At 44.9% G+C, this 19115-nt stretch overlaps 1 pseudogene; it reads left to right on the forward strand.

Annotated features, from left to right (window-relative positions):
• Positions 1-225: 225 nt before the first annotated feature.
• On the forward strand, positions 226-17316 carry LOC101022940 (annotated as a pseudogene).
• The last annotated feature ends 1799 nt before the right edge of the window (positions 17317-19115 follow it).

Consider the following 19115-nt stretch of genomic DNA (forward strand, 5'->3'; position numbering starts at 1 on the left):
CTCCTGCCTCAGCCTCCCGAGTAGGTGGGATTACAGTTGTGCGTCCGGCTAATTTTCGTATTTTTAGTAGAGATGGGGTTTCACCACATTTGCCAGGCTGTCTCAAATGCCTGACCTCAGGTGATCCGCCCACCTTGGCCTCCCAAAGTGCCAGGATTACAGGCGTGAGTCACCATGCATGGATCAACATGTTGTTATTGAGCACTAGTTACTTATTATTCTAGGTGCTGGCGTACAGACAGGAACCAAACGGATTAAAATCCTTGCCTCCATGGAGCTTACCTTCAGCTAAGGGAGACAGTCAAAAACAAGGTAAGTCAGTATTATGCATAGGAGATTATAAGGTGGAGTGTGCTAACAAGAAAACTAAGCCAGAAGGGGAGTGGGAATGCGTATGTGTGCGTGTAGAGGGAGATGGAGTTTACAATGTGATTTTTGCTAGAACACGTCACTAGGGAAGGTCTCACTCAGAAGAGGACATTTGAGGAAAGGCATGAGAGGAGAGGAAGCGAGCCATGGGAGTATCTGGGGGAAAGGTTCCAGGCAGCAGAAAGAGCACATGCAAAGGCCCTGAGGCAGGAGTGTGCCTGGCATGTTCCAGGGACAGTAAAAAGCCAGTGTGGCTGAGGCAGAGAAAGCAGAGAAAACAATGGAGATGAGATCACAGAGGTAAAGGATTGGCTGACATTGGTACTTACTGAAGAAAACCCTTCCCTATGTTCCTGTTAACTGGGGTTCTTCCACAAAGTCAACACATCTAAAGAAGCCACTGATGAAACAGGTTGCCTCTTGGAAAGACCATCTCGCCTTCCAGCCTCTCCATCCTGCAGAGAGGAAAACCTGAGTTTGGCATTGGCAGTCAGGTAATTCATCAGATCTGGAAACCACCTCATCAGCATTCCCCTGGCCGACTGGAAGCAACCATGACGTTGTGCTGAATGCACTTGCAAAGCTGTGCTGTGGTCTCTCCGAGTTCATCACGGCACCTCCCTATGCAGGAGTTTCAATTCAAGGTCATTTTTGGTTCTTTTCAGTAGCAGACTCAGAACCAGACCTATTCAAGTGTCAGAACGGGGCAGACACATTAATAGCCAGACCCCAGTGGGAGTTCTATTTTCCATTTCCTCCTCCCCCATATTTATTTGTTTCTTCCTTTCCTCTGTGTGGTAAAGGTGATCTTGCATGATATTTTCAGATGAGGCTTAAAAAGGTGGAGTGGAGGATGGGAAGATAACACTCTGAATTGGAGCTCACTCTTTCTCAGTCCCTCAGGGTAGAGTTGGGCTCCCTGGGTGCGAATCACCATTCTATCACCTAGAAGCTGTGTGACCTTAATCAGGATACTCAGCCTCTCTGAGCCTCAGTTTAAAATTTTGAATTGAGGCCAGGTGCGTTGGCTCATGCCTGTAATCCCAGCACTTTGGGAGGCCGAAGTGGGCAGATCACTTGAGGTCAGGAGTTCAAGATCAGCCTGGCCAACATGGTGAAACCCCTTCTCTACTAAAAATACAAAAATTAGCTGGGTGTGGTGGCACATGCCTGTAGTCTCAGCTACTTGGGAGGCTGAAGTAGGAGAATCACTTGAACACAGTAGGCCGAGGTTGCAGTGAGCCGAGATTGTGCCACTGCACTCCAGACTGGGTGACGGAGCAGGATCCCATCTCAAAAATAAAATAAAATAAAAGTAAAAAAATAAAATTTTTAATTGGGGATAATGATGACATCTTCCTCAAAGACTTATCATGAGAATTCAATGTGGTCATTTAATTCTGTTTCAGGATTTAGCCAAATTTGGGTGGTATTTCCCTTTTGGTGGGGTACTTTTCATTACAATGAGAAGGATGTCTTAGGACTCCAGCACACTGAGAGGTGGGTGTCCAAAACATGTGGTTGTCTCTGCATTTCCACTCAAAGCAGAATCCAGGTATTTTCCAGGTGCTTCCCTCTCTCTGCTGAAAGTTCACTTCATCTCCATCTGGGTGGTCCCAACCTCCCAGGCTGATAAGCCTCTTGAATTCTTAAGAGCAGACAGAGAGGTGGGCCCTCTGTGGTCTAGGGGAGAAGTGGCCCACTGTCTCAAATGGGAAAGATGTTCTAACTGTGTTTATTCCCTTGCCTGGGACAAAAGCTGAAATTTTCTGGTCTCATGCAGGAAATTAAGGGAAATGTTTGTAAATTCTTTGGAAGGAGAAACATGAAAACAACAAGCAAATATCCTTTCTAGAGAAGGAGATTTTTAGCAAGGGAATTTGCAGAGATTATACCTTTCTTCGTTTAGTGTAACTTACCTTTTGGAGAAAGGGCAGAATTTGGTGAATGTTGTCTAACGGCCACAGCTTATTAACCCTGTGTGTTCCTGTAGACAGGGCAAAAAATTACTACACAGTTATGGCAGAAAGCCTCCCGTGACAGGGATACAGCAAACAGTCAATATTACTCCTGGCAATAAACCAATGAATAAATAATACATCAGGAATAGCTACAGCATTTCATAGAAATGGCCAAAGCAATTATCTTAGGATCATTGTAATTAGAAAAACATTCCCATGAAATGTATCTGTAATTCAGTGATTTAAATGAAGAGAATAATGTTTTCTTACTGGCTCGGATTACTACTTTAGAGATAATTTATCACGGTGTCTGATGAAGCTCCAATGGCAGGAAGCCCTTCAGATTATGATTTTAAATTGTTCTGGCCTATTGATGGCGGCAGCAGCTCAGCTGGAGCGGCCACTGGGGGGATGCCAGCTGCAGCAGGGGAGGCACAGCCAGGGCTGCACGCTCTGTGGAGTTACCCAGGCCAGGAACAGGTGGGAGTCCTGCCTCCCACCGAGTTGGTGGGGAGGGAGCCCTGTGCTCTCGGGCGCCCCTGCAGCGACCAGCCGCAGCTCTGGACCCAGGCATCTCTCTTCTCTTGGGGCCAGGAAGCCCCCCTTGGCCCTGCAGGCTAGGAAATGTCTGCTCCTGCTCCCTGGTCTCTCCCCACTCCTGGCACCAGCTCTGATTTTGGAGCAAAGTTGTGTCCAAGCTCGTGCACTGTCACAACCTGGAAGGGTGGGGGTGCTCAGGGCAGCACTGACATGCCAGACCCGCACGCCATCCCCTACCTTGGCCCCCTCCGGAATTTGGGTACAGTGCCAGAGGGAGGCTGGGGGTGCTGAAGGTGGCTCAGCGCAGGCCTGCGCCCCTTGGCACAAACAACCAAGGCACCATGGATAGCATGTTGATGGTGAGAGGCAGGCAGGTTCCTGGCCAGAAAGGGGCAGGTCTCTAGTGAAACTCCACCTTCAAGCCAGGGACAGCCTGAAGCCTGGGGACCAGGCTGCCAGTTCCGGGTGTAGTCCGAGGCCCAGAGTGAGAACTTACGGTGCTTTTTCCAGGCTTGCCCATGGCTGCGCATGAACCAGTCAGCACACACTTCCGCCCTTCTGAGCCCATTAAAACCCTGGACTCAGCCAGACTCAGACAGAAGTCAGGACTAACAGCTGTGGGAAGGAGCTACCCACTTCCGGTCTCCTTGACTCTTGAGGGTGACCTGCCTGCACGTAGGAGCTACCCACCATGGGTCTCCTCTCCACTGAGAGCTGGACACTTGCCAGGATGACCTGTCTGTGGAAAGGAGTTACCCACTCTGCGTCTCCTGAGAGCTGTTCTGTCACTCAGTGAAGCTCCTCTCCACCTTTCTCACCTTCCGGTTGTCCAGGCACTCCATTCTTCCTGGACACAAGACAAAAACTTGGGACCTATCAAATGGTGGGACTGAAAGAGCTATAATACGAATGGTTAAAACACAACCCCCACTCTCCATGATGAGAGAAGAGCTGTGGCCCTTCAAGGAGTTCAGACCTAGGGGCTCCTCAGGCCAGTGTTGTGACACCTTTTTTACGGCTCTGTGGTTACTGGTGTCTCCAAGCTTCTGGGCACCACCGCGTTTCTTGGTGCCCACAATGGAAACCGCTTGCAATACGCCTAGTCCACCATCAGCCTCGCACAGAGCCAGCGCCTGGAGTTGGCCTCCCCACTGCAGCCGACATGCCGGGCTGTGTGCAGTGGCCAGAACCTGTTCAAAGTCACATATCCCTCACCACTCTGCACATGGCTGCCCCTTGGTAGGCGTGGAATCTGGCCAGTAGCTAGGGCTGAGTGCAGCCTGCTGGGCCAAGTGGTTTGAATGAGCCCAGCGGTCCCGAGGAAAACTTGGGCAAAGGTTCCACTGACCGCACAGGTTTCCAGTTGGCAAAGTGACACCCTAAAGATCCTGTGACATTTTCTGGGACACTATTATGACTGCAGACTCAGCATCAAACAGTTAAATGACCTTGACAGAAACCCATGAAATGAACTTATCCATATGAAGGATTCCTGCAGGTAAAAAGCCTGCCACGATGTAGATAACCACCTCTGCCTTATCACATTGGAAAATTGTGGCTAAGCTGTGCCAGGATTTTTGTGAAGGCTGATGCAGAAGACAAAAGAGCCTGGCTTAAAGATGTAGAGACCCACCAATTCCACTCCTACTTCTAAACCCAAAGACACGTCCACCATATGCAAGAATGTCCATAATTGCCCAAACTTGAATCAACTCAATGTCCAGCAATAGTCAAATGGGGAAATTAAACACTCAATGAAAGACTAGTCAGCAATTCAATAATTTTTTTTAAAAAAACCAGTTGCTACATACAGCAACTTGAATTAATCCCAAAACATATTGAGCCAAAGAAGCCAGACACCAAAATATATGCACTGTATGATTCCATTGACATAAGATTTTGAAGCAGACAAAACTAATCCACAGAGAAGGAGATCAGAGTAGTGTTACCTTATCTAGTGTGCAGGTAGAGGTTATGGAATTGCAAAGACACGAAGCAGCCTACTGGATGCTGGACTATTCTATATCTTGATTGGAATAATGATTCCATGGGTGTGTATGTATGAAAAACTCACCATCTGCACACTTAATATTTGTACATTTTACTCTGTACAAATTATGCCTCAATTTAAAAATGAAAAAGTAGGAAACAAAAAGTTAAATATAGAGGTAAACAGGATGTATGGTTTTCTGGGTGGCTTTTATAAGACTCAAATTCAAGAATTGTGGCTCATTTGTAAGGAGAGAAAATCTGAATCCCATACAGATAGACTTGTCCCAGGGTGACACTGTGTTTGTTCAACATTAACCAGCACTATTCAGACTACTGTGCCAGGCAGTGGGCTGGCTGGTGGCAACACAATGGGAAAATGGGACTGTCGTGGACTCACTCAGTAGGAGAAGCAACATTTCAGAAAGAAAACAACACACACAATTCTATCACTTCGAAATGTGATAGAGACTATAAGAAAAAAATATACAAGACACACACGAGATGTTTTACAAGAAAGAACAAGAAGGAAGCCTACTTTTGTTTGGGAAGTCTGGAAAATCACATTTGAATAAAGATGTGAAGGTTGGGTAGGAGTCAGCCAGCAGAATTAAGTGTAACAGGAACACATGGAAGTGGAAGTGTGTGTGTGTGTGTGTGTGTGTGTGTGTGTGTGAGAGAGAGAGAGACAGAAAAAGAGAGAGAGAGAGAGAGAGAGAGAGAATCATGAGTAAAGGTCTTGAGCTGACTGGCCCAAGGAGCTGGGAAAATTCTGGTGTAAATAAAAGTTACTGAGTGGGAGGGAAGGAGGGAGAGAAGGCTGAGGGAGGAAGGTAGACAGGGGCCAAGCTATAGAGCACTTTCCAGGCCATGATTAGGGTTTAGATGAATGCCAAGTATAATGGAAAGGGTCAGAGGGTTAAGTAAGATCTGATTTACATTTAGAAGAGATCACTGGCTTCCAAGAAGAGAATAAACTAAGAAGAGATCAGAAGAGTCAGAAGAACCAGATAAGACTATTGAAGTAATCCAGGAAGGAGAAGGCAACTTGAATTAAGATGGCAGCAACAAAAATGGAGAAAGGTGGATGGAAATAAGCTAGCTTTTTGAAATCCTCTTCTGATAACCTAATCTCTCTTCTAAAACTAGCTATTAACTCTAATCCATGCGGGCGCTCTCTCTCCCCCCATCCTCCTGAAACACACACACACACTCACAGTAGACCCTCACCCTCTCACCCACTAGATCCCAACTGTGATGAGAAAGCAACAGCAACGATGCCCATTCAGGGCCTTGCTAGGAATTCCAAGGCATTATTTAGTTCAAGGAACGGAAATCAGGAGTAAATGCTAACATTCATTCAGGGTCACCTGTGTGCCAAGCATTGGGTTAGATACTTTCACATTTGTTTTCTTGGATATCAAATTGGATATTATTATCCTCATTTTAATAGGTGAGGAAATTGCAGCATGAAGAGGTTAAATAATTATTTTATTGCAGCCTCATAGCTATTTTAAATGGCAGAAGTAGATTGATTTCAGAGCCACCTGATTCCAGAAACCACATTCTTTCTACTACACTCTGCAAATGATTATTTTATCAAAGGTGTATGGCTTTTTAATAACAGACACCAGGAAGAGTAATCCACAGGGATGGCTTATTAACGGTGACATTTAGATTTTCAAACACCTGGTCAAAGGCAGATACCTTTGAACAGCAGTCTTCAGAGCCTCTGGGACACAGCCCCTTAGGCAACCTCATACTCTAGTCCACTTGTGATTAACTACAAGTCCACCTCCATGCACAGGTGCCCTGGATGCCAGTGATATCTGAGAGCAACCACTAAAGGTCAAAGGTGGCTACACAAATCCCAGCACTTTGGGAAGCTGAGGAGGGCAGATAGCGAGGTCAGGAGATCGAGACCATCCTGGCTAACACGCTGAAACCCGTCTCTACTAAACAAACAAACAAAAAAAAAAATTAGCCAGGTGTGGTGGCGGGCGCCTGTAGTCCCAGCTACTTGAGAGGCTGAGGCCGGGGAATGGTGTGAACCCAGGAGGCGGAGCTTGCAGTGAGCCGAGATCGTGCCACCACACTTCACCCTGGGTGACAAAGTGAGACTCTGTCTCAAAAAAAAAAAAAAAAAAAGTGGCTACACAACCTCCAAAAGCAGTGACATCAGAGCTGAGTTCAGCCCAGGTTTGCTGAGGCAGGTAGAGACTTGAATAATACTGAAGTGTCTTAAGTTGGGTTTCGCTATAAGACAGATGGATCTAGCTCCTGCCTTGGAAAACAGCATAGCCTTGTGGGGAGGGAAAGGGTAAGAGTAAGAAGCTCCCCGATTCTAGGCTTTCCTCCTGCTTTAACAGTGACTTTGCCCAATTACCATAAACACATTTCTTTGAGGTGGCCACGTGACCAGAGACACCATATCCTGGGGACTCAGGGAAGAGGGATGAATCCGCTAGGGTTTAATCGGAGAAGCAGGGTCACTCTGAGTGATACAGAACAAGGGATTTGTTATTAAGATGAGCACGATTGTGGGAGCTGGTGAAGGGGGTTATGGCAAGCTGCTTCTGTACCTGGTGGGGGCCTAAAGCTGCTGTAGCTGGGCAGCTCTGGTAATCAGGAAAGAAGGCTGGATCTAATGTGAGGAGAGCAACATTAACTGGAAGCGTGAGAAAAACTAGAACCGTCACCATTGGAAGGTGTCCAGGTTCTTGGCATCTCGAACAAAAAAAATGGACAAAATGCACAAAGCAAGGAAAGAAGCAACAAAAGCAATTTATTAAAATAAAAGCACACTCCACAAGGTAGGAGCTGGCCTGAACAAGCAGCTCAAGAACCTGGTTACATATTTTTCTGACCTTTAAATATTCTCTAGAGTTTTCTCATTGGTGTACACCCTATGTAAATGAAGTAGCGGCCTGCAACCAGTCTGATTTGTTGTAGAAAGCGACCAATCAGAGGCGAAGTGAAGTTACAAAGTTACACCCTGTGCAAATGAAGACTTGGCCCATGACCAGTCTGACTGATTGCAGGAGGGGACTATCAGAGCTACTTTCAATTTTTCATCTGCCCTGCAGAAGGACAGCGGGGGGGCAGTGCAAAGGGAGTAGCATCTGGTCCTTTTGTTACTTGGGCATGGAAAGTTGGGGTTTTCCATTTGATTTAGTTCTAGGAAGTCAGCATGAATTGGCCTTCCATTTCCTGCCTCCAGGACCTATTCTCCTGCTTCAGAACAATGAGGACAGAATGGACCCCACCTATGCCTCTTATTGCCTCCAATTTTGACAATGTGGGGAACCTGCAGAAGCCAACACTTTCTCCATGAGACTGCATACACACTAAGTTTGCAACTCAAGAATCTGAAGGAGGAGATTGGGTAGGAGCTGAAGGAATTGCAGGCCCAGGCACTGCTCCATGCCAAGAGGATGAGCTATTAGGTCAGCGTGAGCTATGGGGTCTGCCTGACACATACACCAATCCACAAAGAGTGGCTACTGCTTCCTTCCCTTCTGCCTTCCCAGTCTCATGAACATTTCTCTTGTGGTCAATCCTAATCTACAATGATACAGGGAAGAGAGTTCTGGGAAATATTTCCAACTTAGCTAAGTTGACACAGTACCAAGCCCCTTCAAGGGGAGACCTCTAGAGACAAATAATTATATTAACTAAAGATTTTATGGTACTGGTAGGTGGAAAGAGAATTCCTATGCAAACCTATAGTGCAATCCTGGCCAGATCCTTTGAGAAAAAAACAAACAAACAAACAAACAAAAAAAACCACTTGAGCCAGCCATGGTGGCACATGCTTGTAGTCCCAGCTACTCAGAAGGCTCAGGTGAGAAGATCACTTGAACCTGGGAGTTCGAGGCTCTAATGAGCCATGATCGCACCACTGCACTCCAGCCTGGGTGACAGAGCAAGACCCTGTCTCAAAAACAAAACAAAACACTTGAAATTCAAATGTGAAGTGGAGGAGAGCTGAAAATCAACTAATAAATCATTAGTGAGTGCCGATTATATGCAAAGCCAAGTCATAGGCATCACTGTGAAGATACAGACAGCAGCAGGATAGGATTCCTGCCCTCAATGGAAGGAAGATGAGGTAGACAAGTGCCACATATGCATTACACACTAAATACTCCACACTCCCGGGGCCTCCTGCAGGATACTTCTAAAGGCTGCCTACTGATTGGTTGATAGAACAGACTTGAGCATTCTCAGACTCAGGTTCAAATTCAGCCTTGCCCCCTACTAGATATATTTGCTTAGTCACTCTGAGCTTCCATTTCCTGGTTCATAAAGTACAGTTAGTAATAATACTAATATAAGTTGGTTTAAAAGGTTAAAAGAGATTTTGCATGTGAAGCACTGGCACACAGCAGGCATTCAGGAAGTGGTAGATATTTTATTGTTTGTCATCATCATCCCTGTTCCTTTTTAGACCAAAAGCCTACCTGAGTAGATGTATGACTTTAGTGTCAGGGACCTATGAGCTTGCAAAAATACATATATGTGTCTAATCTCTTAACGATCAGCAGTTCGGATAAGTTGATGTGTTTCCCATATTTATATATTCATTCGGTAAATAGTAAGGGCCTAATACTATGCAGGACACGTGTGTCCAAACCGCATTCTAACGGCACAGCAGTACAAGTCAGGGAGATACAAGTCTCAAATGGCTCAGGCAAACAACATTCTTAGAAGACGAAGTTCAGCTCAGCTCAGCAAATACGTCCCGGAACTTGAAAGAAAAGGAAGAGGGGTTGAAAGAAAAGAAGCCTCCCTGTCGCTTGTAGTGGTCAAGGAAGATTTCAGAGAGCAAGTGGCATTGGGGTTCAGCTTGGAAGAATAGGCAAGGTTCACGCCAGGAGGCAGGAGGGCAGCATTTCTGGGGCAGTGGAGGCTGGAAAGCCCCTGATGTAGTCACGGGGTAGCAGGGAGAGGAGAGTGGGCTTGTAAGGTAGTAAGTAGACCAAGAAGTAGACTGTGCAGGGCTTTGAATGTCAGGGTCAGGAGTTCAGACTTTGTATGGTGGACAGCAGGGTCATTGAAGGTTTTCATAGAAGGGGCACAATGGAAGCCAAGTTTTAGGAAAACGAAGGTGGCAGAAGTCTATTGTCTGTAGAGGATTGAGGAGAGACTGTAGGCAGGAAGGCTGACTGGACATCCTGTCACAGAAACTCAGAACTAAAGAGAGGTCCAGTAATGAGACACTGAGAGTGCAGGGAGGGCTGCAGGGACTCGTGGGAAGGGAGAAAGCGATGCTCTTGGTGCCTGCTTGCACATAAGGAGTGACTAAAGGTGTGTGAGATGAGCTGGAATTCCAAGCCTGGGCAGCATGAACAGAAATAGGAAAGCCGGGGCTGGGGTGTGGGAAAGAGAAAGGAGGCTGTGTTCTGCATGGAGAGTCACTGAGGAGCCCTGAAGGCACAGGCAAGAGATGAGGGCAGACGAAAGATCGGGGGTAACCTCCAGAGAAGGGCAGACTGAACTCGGAAAATGCCTGAATATAGGGAGGGGCAGGAGGTACCAGAGAAAGAACAGAGGCCTGGCCTCCTGGGAAACCTAATGAAACCTTCGAATTGCTGATGGAAGACAGTGAAGACCTCCAATCCTTATAGCTCTTCCTGATCCACTGGTGCTTGTTTCTACAAGAGAAACATCACATTGCAGACCTGCTCAATGGCTAAAGAAAAGAAAAAACTCAGACCATTCCCAAAAAGAGAGAGGATTCCCTCAGAAAGAGTTGAGCTATCGCCCACATCGTGGTCATGCTGCTGCCTGTGTCAGGGTCCCTTGAGAATCAGACGGCGCATTCAAAGTGTTGAAGAGTGATGATGCAGAGGCCATTTGCAGAGTCAGGCACCGAGGACCAGCCACATTCATACACTGTCATCCTCCTCATCCCGAAGGGGAGCAGAGGGAATGGAGTTACTTGAAGCCTAAAGAGGGCCAAAGGGGTAGAACCAGTTGCCCAATCGGAGTGGTGGCTATAGGAGAACACAGCTACTGCCCAGAAGAGTAAAACGAATAAATACCCCAATGTTTCTCTCCTCCCACCTCCCTATTTCCTATAAGCACTTCTCATTAGCCAAACCACCCAGAAGCCACAAGACAATGAAGTCTAGCCAGTGCAATCTGCAGTGCTCAGTCTCCCAAGGTACAGAGCAGGTCAGAAAAGTGTGGAGGATGGATCTTGGGGAGAAAATGGTGAATAATGAGAACATTGGCCCATTTTCTTCCCTAGTTCAAAGTTCTACTTTAAGCAGAAGTAGACATGATTACTTTTTATTGTAAATGATACACATTTGGATGGCATTTTATGATTTCTAAAGTATTTCATATAGATTCTCCTTTTTGAGCTACATAGTATCCCTATGAGGTAGAAAACACCATGTTATTTATGTCCATTAAACTCTGAAGTCCAGAGACATTAAATGATTTATTCGAAGTCACACAGTGAGTGAATTGTGAAGTCCACACTAGAAATAATGCCCTCTAATTCTTAAACCACTGCTCATTCCCAGGTGTGAAATTAATCTACCTGGGAAGGTGCCCCTGCTGTAAAAGACAATAGGACACAGCTGTCCAGAATGTGGCATGTCTTGTGGCCCTGGTCCAGTTGGGTGCACAGGGCCGTCCTGAGTTGTTTTCAATAAGCAAATATTCCTGACACTTCAATTATCCCAACCCAAACAATGAATACAGTGTGCAAGAGGCTTCATAAATTTCATTCAGTTGGATGCAATGAGAATAATATAAGTCAAAGCTTTGTGTGTATTCCCTCAAAAAAGAAAGAAAGAAAGAAAGAAACCACGCAACAAAACAGAAATTGTTGTAAGGAAAACATCTAGGCTAGAAAAAAGAGGCAACACAGGCTCTGTGTTCATCTCTATCCCCATCTCTCTGCAGAGAAAGTGTCTTCAGTCAGGAACCCCAGTCTCTACAAGTCAAAGCAGGAATATCGGCCTTCTTACACTTGGACAACTCCAAAATTGTGTGATTGGTAAGTTTTTTTTTAACGTTCCTGTATTTGATGTCTTCTCCTCCTCATGTACACCCTCCTTGTCCACTTCCTCTACCGTACTGTCGTGGGCTGAATTGCATCCTCCTCTCCTCCGGCAAAAGATATTACTAAAATTCTAACCCCCAGTACCTCAGAATGTGGCCATGTTTGGTAATAGGGATGTTAAAAAAGTAATCAAGTTAAACTAGGGGTGTTACAATAGGCCCTAAGCCAATATGACTCATGTACTGTGAAAAGAGGAAATTTGGACACAGAGACGGACACACAGAGGGAAGACATGCATAGAGACATGGAGAACACACCCATCGACCAACGAAGGAATGCCTGAGGCTACTGGGAGCTCAGGGAGCCCTGGAATAGATCCTTCCCTGGAGCTTTCAGAGGGAGCCTGGTCCTGTGGACACCTTGATCTCGGACTTCCGGTCTCCAAAACAGTGAGATAATAAACTTCTGTTGTTCTAAGCCACCCAATTTGTGGTACTTTGTTTACAGTAGCCCCTAGGAAATTAATACACCCACTAAATGTATGCACATTTATATCAAAGATATAGCCAGGAAAATGGTAGTTATTTTCTTGGCAAAACTCAAGGTTTCATACACAAATGTCCAAAGAAAGTGCTGGAAAAGGTTTATTTAGATTACACATTGATCCTCTTTTCTAACTCTGCAGAACAGGAGTGGATTAGGTTTTGTGACAATATCTGATGCGTTGGTACCAGAATTAATTATGATGCATTTGGTTCCAAGTAATAGTATATCCATATTAAGACGGTTTAAATAATGAAAGCAACATCTTGGCTCCCATATCTGAAAATGTAGATGTACTCTGGGATTTAAGCATGATTTTGTCAAGGCTCTAGATTCATTTCTCTGTAATTCTCTTCGTCTTGCCTCTTTTGTGTGTTGATTCCATCCTCAGGCTGGTTTCCCTCATGATAGCAAAATCATTGCAGTGGTTCCAGCATGCATGTCTGACTCCAACGTTTCCTGGAGAAAGAATGCCTTTATGCCCTAGATTTTTCAGCAACAGTCCCAGATGTGGTGCTGATGATTCCGTTCCTAACCAGTCCTAGGGGAAAGTCAACCACTGACTGGCTATGCTTCACTTGTGTGGTCCAATCACTGTGGCAAGATGCTTGAATTTTCCTAATGGCTTGGACCATTCAGGGCCTCCTGCTGGAGGCAGGGATGAGTGACCAGATATCCAGGGCAACCTTGAATGGAAGATGATCAAAATGAACACTGAGGAAGCACCACAATGTCCAGTCCAGAACTAAACCCTCTGCATATTGCAAAGTCTAATCTTGTCAAGATCTGATTGTTAGAACATTAGCTTGAGCTAGACCCACCTGCTTAAATGTGGAATCTAGAATATGAAGATTTCATTTCATATCTGAGAAGGGCCTATAAGTTGAGGAGGTGAGATTATATTTATTTTACTTATCAGGCACTGTTCCAGTTACTATGGCTACATCAGAAGTTACCTCAAAATGTAGCATCTTAGAATAACAATCATTATTTATTATCTCTCCAGGTTTCTGTGGATCAGGAATTCAGGTTGAGAGTAATCGGGCAGATGTAGCTCAGGTTCTCTCTGGTGGTTGCAGTCATTATTAGGTGGCTGTGGCTAGGGTCATATCAAAGGTATCATCACTAAATGTATACACATTTATACCCAAGGTGACACTTCACTGGGGACTTCAACAGCTGAGGCTTCTTGGACTTCTCTATTCCTACATTGTCTCTTCATGTGATCTCTGAAGCATGGTGGCTTCAGGAATAGGACTCCCAAGAGGGGGTGTGTGTGTGTGTGTGTGTTTTATCTATCTCTATCTCTCTCTACACACACACATGCACACACACACACACACAGAGAGAGAGAGAGAGAGAGAGAGAGAGAGAGAGAAAGAGACAAAAGCAGGTGGGTCCTTATCAGCTTACATGACCTACTGGTAGAAACCAGCAGCTTAACTTCTGCAACAAACTGTGCATCAGGGAAGTCACAAAGTCCTTCTGGGTCCAAGGGGAGAGGAAACAGACTCCTCCCAGAATAGAGAGTGGCAAGGTTCTAGCAGAGCACATGGGACCAGAAAATTACCGTGTCCCCATATGAAAAATACTATCAGCCACACACGCTTATAGCATTTATATACCATAGACTGTTCCAAGTGTGTTACGACTACAAACTCATTTAATGGAATAGGGTACTAGACTTCCTTTTATAGATGGCAGATGCTGTGTGTGCCCCACCCACATCTTTTTGGCCCTCATCATTTCAGCACCTACCAGTTCATCTTCCAAATGCAGGATCTTGGCCAAGAGCTTCCACTGGCCTCTGGAGCCTGGTGTGTTCTTGCACACAGCAAGCCGGATGTATTGGGGAATAGATTTCCTCTAGGAACAGCTATCACCAAATAATTGGCAGGAGTTGGTGTATAAATGCCCCGGCTCCCTTGCCTTCTGGTGGCAGGATGGGATTTGATTCTGAGGCATGTGCTCTATGCTGGCTTCCACAGTCCCCCATGGGATAAGCTTCAGTGGTCCACAGTGGCAGCTTTCTTGACAATGCAACTCCATCATCTGCCTTTCTTTCCCTGTCTTCTTCCTACCATCACACTAGTGTTTCCTGTTACTCCCAAATAACCTACTTGGATCTGAACTTTTCTGGAGGAGCCCAAACCAAGACTTTTAACTTGCCCAAGATCACTCAGTTAGGAATTTGAACCCAGATTATAATTGTAGGTAGCTTTGAGAGGCACTTTCTTAGCACCTATTAAGTGACATTAGAGAAAAGGCAGTGCCGAAGAGCCCAGGAAAAGGAGGTAAGATACCTCCAATCTAGAGTTGGGATGTTCCAAAGTTACAGCCACCAAACACTTCTTGAGCTTATACTATGAGCCAGGCATTGGGCTACATGCTAGGGGACCTTGGCTCACTGATTCTGGGATGGACATAACAATTCTTGACCAAATTCTCCCTCTTAGCTGTGATGAAAAACGTCATAAAACTTTTAGATGAGAAAGCTCTGCTCTAGTATAAGATTCATTTTGCTAACACTGCTTCTGGGACTTCAGCATGGGCCGCTGGGATGGGGCTAGAATGAGCGTATTAGCTGGGGCTGCCATAACCAAATACCATCAACTGAGTGGCTTAAACAACCGAAATTTATTCTCTCACAGTTCTGGAGCCTGGGAAGTTCAAGGTCAAGGTGCTGGCCAGTTCAGTTTCTGCTGAGAGCTCTCTTTCTGGCTTTCAGGAATCTGTATTCTTTCTGTGTCCTCCCTTGATGGAGAGAGGTCTCCCTTCCTCTTTTTATAAGGACATTAATTGTGTTGTATAAGGGCCCCACCTTATGACCTCACTTAACCTTAATTAGCTCTGTATAGGCCCTTGCTACAAATACAGTCATATTGGGGGTTAGGACTTCAATATATGAATTCTGGGGGGACACAATTCAGTCCATAGCAGTCAGGTTCTAGTATAGTTTTCTGCAGGGGTTCATACCTGCAGAATAAGCTTTTAGCTTTATTTTATTTAGTTAGCAATCATTATCCACAGCAAGTCAAGGGTGGAAGCACTTTTGACTACAAAAAATACTTTTAAAGTCTAAAGAGCATAAATATTGTGTGACTGGATGGGCCAGTGCCCTGTCTTAAGGAAGCCCTGCCAAAGGCCTCCCAGGGCAATTCATGCTGCTCCATTCATGGGAGGCTGCAGTCCAACATGTAAGTGCCTTCATTAAATCCTCTCCCACTTTTTCTCAAACTCAGGGGATTTTTTTGTTTTTTGATTTTTTCCTAAGAACAAGCTGTCTCTTTATCTCCCTGAACTTCTAGGTAATACCTGTGTCATGAAAATAATCTAGATTGAAGTGTGCTGCTTTGGCCAAATAGCTGAGTTTCACGGCAGCCAGCTCAGCCAGCCCAGTTTTGGGCTTTAAACAAGGAACTCCAGTTGTTGAATCTAATCTTTCTCCCTTTTCTCTGTCTTCATAGGCAAATGGACAATCATCATTTTTGTTGACAGAACACCTGTTAGGTGTAAGGCACGGTGCCATATGCTTTCCTTGGGGCTTGCCTTCAGGCAGCTAACAGAAATAAGAAGAAAAGAGGTGAAAAAGACAGTGTGATAAGGCCATAGTGGTGGATTGTGGATGTCCTGTCCTGTATCCACCTGAGTTTACTTGCGAGAGAGCCTACACAGCATGCTGGCAACTTCTCCCTCACTGACTCAAATGTTAATCTCCTTTGGCAACATCCTGACAGACACACCCAGGATCAATACTTTGTATCCTTCAATTCAATCAAGTTGCCACTCACTATTAACCATCACACCTTCTAAGCCATCATCTCCTTCTAATCCTCCCATAACAATGGGTATAAGTTATGAAGGTGGGTTAGAAACTGGTACCTATCCCTCATTAAGTTGCCAGATGGATTTAACAGCACCCCAAAGTCAACATGCCCCAAGTCAAAGTCTTCTTTACCCATGAAATAAGCTGGTTTGCTACTTCCCTACGTCTCTGAATGGGTCCACCATTCCTCTGGCAACCATGTTCTCAAAGCCCAGAGGGAGGAAAAGAAAATGGATCTAAATAGAATGCCAGGTCCCACGCTGGATATTTTCACCCCTTACCTCATTTAATACAACAAGCAAGGAGGTAGACAATATTGTCTACTGCAAATGAGGAAACAGAGGCTTAGAGAAGTTAAAGAATTTGCCTGAGAATAAAGCTAAAAGTAGCTTTAAAATACTAGAGCTGGGATTGCAAGCTTGATGCAAAGTTTGGGCTCTCTTCATCCTTCACCAGGACCTTTCATTTTCCCTTTAAATATCTCTTATGTCTGCATTTCCCTTTCATTCCCATCACTAGCACTGTCCTCTAATGCCCCACCCAGTGGGGAAGTCTCCAATAGGTCCCTCTGCTTATAATAGCCAAGAGGGTAGCTGTAAACCAGATTCAGTAACAGATGCTTCATGTGAGGGAACTGATGGACAGCTGTCTAATGCATAACCTCTGCCCTCAAAGGAATTTACAGTTCAGAGTCTAAAATAGCAAGGAAGTGGTGGGAGGAAGGTGAGAGAAAAGGGTGGGAGGGCGAGAGAGGGGAGGGAGGGGAATAAGGTGTGGGCCATGGAGGGAATCTGTCTGTCTCATGATTTGCCCTAGGAACCCTTCTGCTCAGCCCCAGCCTGCTTCCAGGCCCTCGTCCTCACCCCTCTTTGCTGTCCATATGGGTTCAACGTGAGTAACCGCAACTGTAGAGTGTGGCTGTCTTCTTCTGACACGGTCCTAAATACAAAACTGAGTAGCCAGAAGAATCACTTCTCAGGTAAACGTCTGTAAACAATGGTTATATTTCTTTTCAATATTACTGGTTAACATTGTGGAGCTATTACTGATGGGCCAGACTCTGTGCTAGGCACAGACTTTCTAGGGATTATTTCATTTAATCCTCATGGCAACCACCATGCATTTGCAGATGGGCAAGTCAGGCTCACAAAAATGTATGCAGAGTTTCAGGGTTATGATAGGTAGAGCCAAACCCATCTGCCCAACCCAAGGGCCCCTGAGCTCCAACCCTACATCAAACTGCCAATATAGTACACCTTTTAGAAAAAGATTCTTGTTGCAAAAGCACCATAGGCAGTGTGTGTGTAAGGTCATCGTAAAAGTGTAGATAAGCAAGAGATAAGTGTTATCCCACCACCCAGAAGTAACCACTGTCAACATGTTGGCTTCTCTGCTCCCAGGTGTTTCTGTGCCTGCACATACTGTTCTTCTTGAATAAAAATAGGATTACACAGTGTATACAGTTTTGTAACTTTTGTTCATGAAACAATATACTGTGTAATGCATCTCTTTCTTTATCATGAGATAGTCTTCTATGATACAGGAGGTTTTGTAGGATTTCTTCATTCTTTTGAATGGATGCACCATAATTTATTTAACCAATTCTTTATTTTTGACATTTAGGAATCTGGTTTTGTTTCATCCTTTTAGTTTTTCACTCTTGTAAATAATTCTGTGGTGGACGTCTATGTGGTTGAAGCTGTCCAGTCAAGCTCCTCACACCCTCTCAGGCCCTCCTCCAAATCCTTTGCTATATTGCAACTGGCAGGCTCACGGCCTTGGAACATGGGACTTCCTTTGTCTGAGTCCAGTCGCCAGCTAACTCATGCTGTCTCTCGGGTCTCAGATGAAATGCAGCTTCCTCTAGGGAGTCCAGGCCTTTCCGCTGTTTGTGCTCCTAGACCCTACCTTGTTCCTTCATTGCATTTAACATAATTATGATGAATTAATTGGCCATGTAATTACGTATCTAATGAGGATGCTCCCTACTAGACTATTAGCTTCATGCGGGCAGTGTCTTTGACTCCATTTTTCACTATGCTATCCCCAGAGCACTTTGCAAGAGTTCCTAAAATCTTTTCCATAGGTTTTCAATTTACTTTGCCTAGATCCATCAGAGGAATCACTATATATGGCAGCTATAGCCTTATGAAATATATTTCTTAACTAATAAGGCTTGAGAGTCAAAATTTTTCCTTGATCCATGGGCTGCAGAATGGATGCTGTATTATCACAGATGAAAACAACATTCATCTCCTTGGACTTTTCCATCAGAGCTCTTGGGTGACCAGGTGCATTGTCAATGAACAGTAATATTTTGAAAAGAATCTTTATTTCTGAGCAGTAGGACTCAATAGTGGGCTTCAAATATTCAGTAAACCATGCTGTAAACAGATGTGCCATCATCCAGGTTTTGTTGTTCCATTTATAGAGCACAAGCAGAGTAGATTTAGTATAATTCTTAACAGCCCTAAAATTTTCAGAATGGTAAATAAGCTTTGCTTCAACTTAAAGTCACCAGCTATGTTAGCCCCTAACAAGAAAGTCAGTTTGTCCTTTGAAGCCTTGAAGCCAGGCATTGACCTCTCTGTAGCTATGACAGTCCTACTTGTCATCCACTTCCAATCTAAGGCTATTTTGTGTACATTGAAAATATGTTGGCAAGTGAAGCCACTTTTATTAATGATCTTACCTAGATCTTCTGGATAACTTCCTGCAGCTTCTATATCTGCACTTGTTGCTTCACCTTGCATGTTTATGTTATGGAGATGGCTTCTTTCCTTAAAACCTCATGAACCAACCTCTGCTGGCTTCTAACTCTTCTTCTGCAGTTTTCTTACCTCTCTCAGCCTTTGCAGAATTAAAG

Source organism: Papio anubis, chromosome 11, assembly GCF_008728515.1.
Source record: "Papio anubis isolate 15944 chromosome 11, Panubis1.0, whole genome shotgun sequence".
Lineage (NCBI taxonomy): Eukaryota > Metazoa > Chordata > Mammalia > Primates > Cercopithecidae > Papio > Papio anubis.